Raw genomic sequence first — 9,982 nt, 5'->3', positions numbered from 1 at the left:
TGTTTATCTCGACACTAGGGCACGCTTTTTATACTCACCTGGTGGGGCACACCACAGGTACATTCTCAAATTTGGTACAGGTAGCGGACCGGGTTGAGGACGGGATCCGAACTGGCCTGATATTTGATTTTACGAGTTTAGGGGCAGCCACAGGGATCCCCTCTCAGAAAAAGCCAATGCCTCCAAGAAAGATGAGGGAAGATACATAGGTCAACAATGTACAACCAAACCGACCCCTCTTCATTCCAATTCCAGCACCAAGACCAACAGCGCCGTCAACTTCATGGGCACCAGCACCGCCAATATGGAACCCTCCACCTCAGAACCAATTCCGAGCAAATCCTCCGCCTATTGTACCACAGGCCCCACCTTATGGACAGAATCAGCAGGCACGACCCAATAGGGTAAACAGAGTATTCACCAGATTGCCAATGACACTATCAGAATTACTACCACTCCTACTCAGAGGTGAATATCTGGTGAAACGTCCACCGAACCCTGAGGCTACCAAAGGGCCAAGCTACAATCCCAATTTGTTTTGCGAATTTCACATGAGTGCACTAGGGCACTCTACGGACCAATGCTGGCAGCTCAAGCATCAGGTTCAGAACCTGATTGACAAGAAGGCTCTCATTTTGGATGGACCGGCCAACCCGTCCCAACAACAGAATATCAATCAAAACCCCTTACCAACCCATACTGGGGAGGGGAGTGGGCACAGGGTAAATACCATTGGCAGAGAACTCGATTTCAATCCATCAAATCTGATAGCACCTATTGGTACAAAAATCAGGGTACACTTCAGAAAGGAATCAAGGGCACCCACGGTTAACACAGTCAACCACTACATAACCAATTCGTCTCAAGATCCACAAGTACCCCTCAGATTGGCCGACCTTACTATCCATCCCACTCATCAAAATGCTATTACCCGACCTTTAGTCATACCTTATGGATCACCCCATCATCAAATTTTGACCCGACCTCCCCTTGTTATACCCTATACACCACCATATTCCCAAGGATCAACTCGACGCCCCCTCTATATACCATACACTTCATCTCCACGTCCACCACTCGTCATTCCATACACTCAATCGACTCCACCAACTCCTACTATCACTACATCCAAATCATCACCACCGCCTCTCATTCTCAATATGAAACCCGATCCACCCCCCATAACCATACACTCACCTAAACCATTCCCCTATAGCTCCAAACAGGCAGTTCTCTGGAGTTATGAGACAACTATCACCACAACCACGGGGGTAGAAGCGATGAAGGAAACAATAGTGGCTGATATCGACCATATGACAAGGGCAGGAAAGTGTCAGAAATTGTCAGAAAATGGGGTGAAAATCAGGGAAGAAAGCAAAGAGATTGCAAAAGGGGTGACCGACGAAGAGAAAAGAGAAGCAAAGGGAAAGGGTAAGCTGTATAAGGAGGAGAAGACGGAAAAAAAGTGAAAGTGACAGACAAAGAAGCCACTGACTTTATTCAGCTCATTCTCAAAAGTGAGCATAATATAGTTGATAGATTAAACAAACAGCCAGCTCAAATCAGTATCCTAGGACTGATGCAAAAATCAGAGGAGTACCAAGAGGCATTGCTAAGAGTCCTGGGGAAATCACATGTACCTTCGACTACGACACCAACACAGTTGGAACAAACAGTCGGCCAGATCATGGCCCCCAATCCTATTATTTTCCCAGAAAATGAGTTTACACCTGAAGGAACGGGGCACGTCGAGCCACTAAACATTATGGTCATATGTAAGGGCATGATGGTTGTCAGGGTGCTGATTGACAACGGTTCAGCACTTAATGTGTGTCCACTTGAGACCTTCTGGAAGCTGAACGCCGATTGGTTGTACGTGAAACCCAATAACAAGGTCGTCCGAGGCTTCGATAGTTCGAGAAGGGATTCGCTGGGAGAAGTAGATTTACCCATCACGATAGGCCTGTGCACCTTCGAAGTGACGTTTGAAGTCATGGAAATACCAACGACCTTCAACTTGCTACTGGGCAGACCTTGGATCCATACTGCCGGAGCTGTGCCTTCCTCGTTGCACCAGCGAGTCAAATTCATCATAGGGTAGAGAATGATATCTGTACTTGCAGAAAACTTGATCCCGGCCGGCAGAGCTCCAGACGTGCCATTTATTGATATAGAGATGACGAAGGACAAGGCACTCTACCATTCGTACCAATTCGCGGCTGTCAATCACATCGAGAAGGGGAAGGAGAAGGTAAAAGCAAAGCTATCGAGAGCGAACCTCATGATCGGTCGGGTTATGAAAAGGGGAGGTTACCGACCCAAGCAAGGGTTGGGACCAAGAGGAAGAGCTACGCCGGTCGAAGCAAGGAAGCATACTCTTTATGTCGGTATAGGGTTCAGGCCCACAAAGAAGGATATAGCAGAAATGAACGAAAAGAAGAAAGAACTTCGATAGCAAGAAAGCAAAATCGGGAATCGAATGTCTGGAACCTCGGCCGAGTCCCTCACATTAGCGTTAGCTTCTCAAAATCTCATGCTAGACCCAACAACTTATCAAAGCCACCATTGGCAAAAAGGCCAAAAACGGTAAATACCGCACCACTGTACGTTCAAGAAGACCCAATCGTCGAGTCCCAATCATCCTTCGTAGAAGGCATTGACGTCTTGTTCAATAGGGATTCCAAGGAAAGTCCATCGGAGACCGCTCCAAAATTCATCAAAGTGGAAATCATTACCAACCAAGAGAAAGAACACCATTTCCTACGGGAATCGATTGGGCATCAGTCGTCATCCCACCAAGTTTGGGAGGGACTGTGTCCCAGCCTAACAACAATCAATCGGAGGTCATGGTTATCTCTGAACCACCAATCGAATCATCCAACGAATCACTTGTTCATTTCATCCGCCCCCTCAGAGAAGGGGAGACACTACACAACTGGGAAGAATTCCCACTGACACTTGAGGCTGTCGAGGCCTAAAAAAAAAACACCGTTAGGCGACATCAGTTTGCCCGAGGATCATAATGAGCCCTCGTCCTCGGGTAAAGACTATTTTGAGGGCTCCCTATCTTTATTAACAAATTTGCATGATTGTTCTTCTTATTTCAGGTATCTAGAAAATCACAAAAAAACAAATATTCATCAAAAAGCAAAAAAATCGAAATTTTTTCAAAAATCAAAAAAATCAAAAAGGTTTCAAAATCGCAAAAAAATATATATTGTCCAAAAAATAAAAATAAAAAGTTTTCAAAGGATCTGTCTTCGTCAAATAAGTACCTAGATAAGACAGAATTTGAAAGGGACGAGTATGATTTCGATCTTGAACTTGACTTCGACTCATGGGGATCGAAGAAGAGTCTGAGGACGAAATGGAGTACCCACCCAACGAAATCAAAGCATTGGTAGAACGTCACGAAAGAGGTGTTCAGCCAAACATCGATGATACAGATTCAATCAATCTTGGTACCAAAGAGGACCCATGAATCGTCAAGATCGGAGCACTGTTGACGTCACAGCAGAATGAAGAAATGGTCGAATTCCTACGGAACTATCAGGACGTTTTCGCATGGTCATACAAAGATATGCCAGGGTTAGATACAGAACTCGTTGTCCACAAGTTGCCAATTACCTCGGGAAGCATGCCGATCAAACAGAAACTGAGAAGACTGAAGCCAAAATGGACCCTCAAGGTCAAAGATGAGGTCATGAAGCAATTCGAAGTCGGATTTCTAGCAGTCTCTACATATCCGGAGTGGTTGGCTAACGTCGTCCCAGTACCCAAGAAAGATGGAAAAGTACGCATGTGTGTCGACTACCGAGACTTGAACAAAGCTAGTCCCAAAGACGATTTTCCACTTCCACACATCGACACTCTAGTCGATAGTACAGCAGGGCACGGCATGTTCTCGTTCATCACACCGTGGGGTACTTTCCACTACAAAGTCATGCCATTCGGGCTGAAAAACGCAGGGGTGACTTACCAACAGGCGATGACCGTACTATTCCATGATATGATCCATAAGGAAATGGAGGTCTACGTAGACGATATGATCGCTAAATCCGGCATTAAAGAAGACCATCTGGTGAATCTAAGAAAGTTGTTTGATAGGCTCAGAAAATACAGTTTGAGGTTAAATCTGGCAAAATGCGTATTCGGGCAACATCAGGCAAGCTGTTGGGTTTTATCGTTAGCAGAAGAGGTATCGAGATAGATCCGGCAAAAACTAAGTATATCCTCGAAATGAAAGCACCCGTGTCAGAAAAGGACGTTCGGGGCTTTCTAGGGAGAATACAATATATCAATCGATTTATAGCTCAATTGATGCCTATCTGCGAACTAGTCTTCAAGCTACTAAGGAAAGATACGCCGAAGAAGTGGGACAAAGACTGTCAAGAAGCATTCGACAAGATTAAGCAATATTTGTTCAATCCACCAGTCTTAGTCCCTCCTACTCCAGGGCGACCTCTGCTGATGTATATCTCGGTACAAGAAACGTCAATGGGGTGTGTGCTAGGGCAACATGATGAATCAGGACGGAAGGAACAGGCCATCTACTATCTCAGTAAGAAATTCACCGATTACGAAGAGAAATATTCGACACTGGAGAAGACTTGCTGCGCATTAGTCTGGGCATCTCAACGACTACGTCATTACTTACTCAGCTATTCGACTATGCTTATTGCCAGGATGGATCCCCTGAAGTACCTATTCGAAAAACCAGCACTGACAGGTCGTACAGCAAAATGGCAGTTATTGTTATCAGAGTTCGACATCACCTATGTCACTCAAAAGGCCATCAAAGGGCAAGCCATCGCAGACCATCTCGCCGAACACCCGTTGCCTGACTATGAACCGTTAAAGATAAATTTCCTGGATGAAGCCATACTATTTACTGAGCTCGAAAACGATGATGATGACGAAGAACCAGGCTGGAAAATGTACTTCGACGGAGCAGCCAATCAGAAAGGAAATGGAATAGGGGCAGTCTTGATTAAACCAGATGGGTCCCACGTGCCAATTGCAATCAGATTGAAGTTCAACTGCTCTAACAATGAGGCTGAATACGAAGCATGCATAGCAGGGTTGAAAGCAACATTGGATCTCGAGGTAGATGAGATCGATGTTTTCGGAGATTCAAGTCTAGTAGTCTATCAGACGACTGGAGAATGGAAGACCCGGGAGCAGAAACTGGTCCCTCACCACGAGTACCTGGAGGAACTGAGCTCACACTTTGATAGAATTTCGTTCACATACATGCCAAGAGCTAAGAATCAGTTCGCAGACACACTAGCTATGCTTGCTTCCATGATCGGTATCTCGGAAGACCTAGTCATCGACCCAATTGAAATTGGAATTCAAGATAAGCCGACTTATTGTCTGCCCGTCGAAGTAGAAGAAACTGAAGAGAAGCCATGGTATTCGGACATCAAAGCATATCTAGAAGATCGAACCCTTCCCTCAGATGCAACGTCAAACGATCGAAGGACTATTCAGAGATTGGCAGGGCAGTTCTTCATCAGTAATGGCATTCTATACAAGAAATCGCACCACGAGGTTTTACTGCAGTGTGTGGCAGAAGCAGAAGCAAAACGATTAATTGAGACCGTCCACGGCAGAGTCTATGGGCCCCACATGAATGGTCATATGCTAGCTAAGAAGATTATGAGGATGGGGTACTATTGAACAACAATGGAAAGTGACTGCTATCAGCATGTTCGCAAATGCCATCTGTGCCAGATCTACACCAACAAGATCAATGCTCCACCTTCAGAGCTACATAATATGACCACTCCTTGGCCCTTCTCACTCTGGGGAATGACGTTATCGGGCTAATATCACATAAAGCTGCAAATGGGCATCGCTTCATTCTGGTGGCTATCGACTACTTCACCAAATGGGTAGAAGCCGCTTCATACGCCAACGTCACCAAAAGTAATGTCTTGAAATTTGTCAAGAACAACATTGTCTGCAAATATGGGCTTCCCAGCGGGCTAGTGACAGATAATGCAAAGAACTTCAAGAACAAGGACATGGTCAAGATGTGCGAAGATTTCCAGATTACCCATCACAACTCTGTACCCTATAGACCTAAGATGAATGGAGCAGTCGAGACAGCCAATAAGAATATCAAGAAAATTATCGAGAAGATGGCAGTTACATACAAAGATTGGCACGACATGTTGCCTTTTGCACTTCACGCCTATCGAACCTCATTCAGATCTTCGACTGGGGCAACTCCATATTCATTAGTCTACGGAATGGAAGCAGTCTTACCCGTCGAGGTTGAGATTCCCTCCCTCCGGATTTTAAAAGAAGCAGAGTTAGATGAAGCGGAATGGATCCAAGCTCGGTTTGATCAACTGAATTTGATTGAAGAAAAACGCCTTGCAGCCATTTGCCATGGACAGATCTATCAAAGACGAATAGCCCGTGCCTACAATAAGAAGTCAAGCCCAGATATTTCTCACCAGGAGACCTTGTTCTGAACAAAATTCTACCAATCCAAGAAGACGCCAGGGGAAAATTTCGACCAAACTATGAGGGACCATTCATCGTAGAGAAGGTAATGACAGGAGGGGCTTTGATCCTTATAGAGATGGACGGACAAGTCTTCCCGCAACCGATCAATGCTAACACTGAGATCTGACCCTGAGATGACAAAATGCCATCTTTGCTAAACCAACAAATATAACCCTAGTCAACCCCTTTTGAGCCATCACGTTCATTTCTTAACCTAAGACTGGGGCAAGTCAACAACTACAAAATGATACCAAAAAAAAAAAAATCAAATCAAAAGCATAAAAATACTCCTGGCCCGCATGAGGATAAACTGTGAACGGCTAAAAATACAAAAAAAAATCAAAAATCAAAAACTCGGACACTTGATCTGAGCTCGACCCAAATCTCCAGCCTAAACAAGTTCGAGAGACGCTGGGAGGAGAAATAGATCACCTTTTCGAAACAAAAATAGACGAGCCCCAAGTCTAAACCACTCTAAGTACATCCAGACCTTAACCCTTTTTGTATCCTTCCACCACCATAAATATAAGCCAACGTTTCGTCCTACTTAAAGTCCTTTCTGATCAGGGAAAATTCTAGGGCAACACAATGACAATGGTAGCACCAATGATCTTGCGACTTGGTCCGGATCTCCAAAGTCTTATTAGTCGTTGGAAGACTCGAGAGGGGAATCCAGGTCGAATATTCGAAGAAAAAGAGTACTCGAAGTGTAGAGTAGCCGATCTCGCGACTCAACTTGAGTTGTCAAATCATGAATAGTCATCAATAAACTCGAGAGGAGAATCTAGATCTATTACTTAAGAAAGAGTGTCACTACAAAAGTAGAATCGTCGACCTCGCGGCTCAACTTGAGTCACCAAGCCACAGAGACTCCAAAAACAGAACTGAAATGTAAAAATCTAAAGATACAAGCATAGTCTGAAAGGGCATAGCGAAAACCTGAAAGGGTGTTATGAGTAAAAGAATCAGACTGTGGCAAGATCAAAGCCACCGGCACGATGAAAAGCCCAAAAAGGACGTCGATGCGCAAAAATGTGGAAACCGGGTCTGGTGAAAATCGTAATTGGCACCAGGGGCAATAAAGGTTTTACAAAAAAAAAAACTCCTGGCCCGCAAGAGTATAAACTGTAAATGGCAAAATCCATCCAAAACCCCGAGACCTTAACAGATAACAATCTTCCAATACCAGGGCACTGGGGATGACTCTAAAGGAACCCAAAGAGTAATTGACACTTGTACCCCCTGTGTTGGGCAAAAACACCAAAATCGTCATAACCAAATATTTTACAAACTCTGAACTTATCGTACTCATTTAATAAAGACATTTCACAAAATTACATTTCAAAACTATTATTTTGGCCAATGACGACAAATCTAGGGTGTATTCAACAAATCTTCGAGTTTTCAGGAACGATAGATATACCTGAGGCCAAGTAAGTACAAAACCTATTTTCTTTGCATTAATCTTTCAACGTTTTTGCATACATCTAGTTAATGACAAGAAAATAAAAAAGTAAGAATCAGTCAAACATCATGGTGAGAAACGAAGAAAGAGTCAAGGCGTTCCTCCAAAGCACGGATTCGGGCAGCCTGACTCATCATCACTCTCTCAGCATCAGAAGCATCACGACTCACCAAATATGCTGCAAAATCCTCAAAGTGAGGACACTGGGCAAGCCGATCTCTCAACTCACCAACCTCAGCTCGAAGCCTAGCCATTTCATTACCATCACTATTTCCGGATCGGGCAAGGGCAGATGTCAGCCGAGCAATCTCTTTCTACATCTTCTTTTCGGATTTAAGCCAAATAGCCTGAATCCGTCGATGATCAGTTTGGGACTCCTCAACTCGATCTCGGTAATCAAAGAAAGATGAAGCACCAGGACGTGTTCGAGGAACTATCGATACCGATGGTCTCCCAGAAACGAGCTCTCGAATCAAATGCAAGTATGCCGGGAATTGGTGTGCTGTAAAGATGGGTCGACTCAGAACCTCAATCCGACCCCATTCTTTTACGAGTCGACTCAAGAGTGCAGTCGACTACGGACCAACCAACTCATCAAAATTCTCAGGGATGAGCACGCCCTAGTCATAGCCAAATTGTCGAAGAACCCGAAGTGGTACATAATGAGTTGCCTCGTGAAGACCAATCAAAACAAGGAAACGGGCCCCATCGAAAGCAATCACATGGGACCCTCGAGGTTGGAAGGCACCAACCCACCTCACTTCCTCATCATCAAGGTTGTCGATAAAAGAACACCATTCTTCTTTGCCACCCGAGATGAAGGGAGCAACTCGCCTCGACATCATGAGTACGTGATCAGCATTAACGCAAAATGGGCGATTAACCACTTCAGTTGAAGCCAGATATTCCATAAACCAGAACTACAATAACAGGAGCATTTTAAACTTGGGAAATTAGTAAATTCAAATTTAAATTTAAATCCAAACTAAGATGGAATTTACCTGCAGGAGGGGAGCACATCCTCGAAAAGTCCGATCATGACCAGAAGAACAAGCCGTGAGGAATTGGAATATTTCGCTCAAAAGCATCGGGGCCAATCGACGTCCTTCCTGGACTTGTTGCACCTCATGAATAAGAGAAAGATCTATGATGTCTCCGCCACCCGGGAACAAGAGTTGACTCACCACCATCAAAGTGAGAGCGTTAAAATGAATCAAAGGCCTCGAGGGATCCGTGAGGCGTTCAATCAAAAAAGACTTGGACATTGTCTTCAAAATCGATCCGCCATCCGAAATCTTCAAAAATTTGCGATTTATCCCCAAAAATCAGAAGCCTCACTTCGAAATCCATCGCGCAATGGTGGAATCACAACGGGGCCCGATATTTCAAGCCCCAACAATACTTCAAATTCCTCGATAGTGGGGGTCATTTCATGCACCCAAACCGAAAAAGATTAAGCTCGGGAATCCAATACCCCAACATAGCCTCAGTCAAGCTCCATTGCAATGGAACCTTGGGCAAAGAAAGAGTGAACTCCAACTTATTCAAGCACCATCGAGCTTTTCATCATTATCCATGCTATCTATCCAACTACTCAAGAAAGAATCAACAATGCCATATCTTTTCAAGTTGGGAAGAGTAGATGACACCTCCATAGAGCTTGAGAGGGAGCTTTGGACAAGAAGAAGAGTAAAAATCGGCCAAAAATAAAAAGGGAAGTAAAAAACGTGAAAGTGAGATGTTAGGACAAAATGAAGGCTTAAGTAAATCATTCTGGTCCGTGTCCAAAACACGGATGCAATCAAAGATAGCTTATCCATGCCAATAACACGGATGAAGCAAAATATGACTCATCCGTGCCAAAGGCACGGATAAATACTGGGGAAAGGTATCCGTGTTAGGAACACAGACCAGAACGTTTTAAATCTCGGGGTCTGAGCCATTTTGAGATCGTGATAGTTCCGAACTACATATCTCAAGGCTCGATATCTTAAATGC

The sequence above is a fragment of the Akebia trifoliata genome, chromosome 2, assembly GCF_017979445.1.
Source record: "Akebia trifoliata isolate Shusen 1 chromosome 2, ASM1797944v1, whole genome shotgun sequence".
NCBI classification, from domain to species: domain Eukaryota; kingdom Viridiplantae; phylum Streptophyta; class Magnoliopsida; order Ranunculales; family Lardizabalaceae; genus Akebia; species Akebia trifoliata.
The sequence above is the reverse complement of the archived record's forward strand: the minus strand, read 5'-3'. Positions refer to the sequence as shown.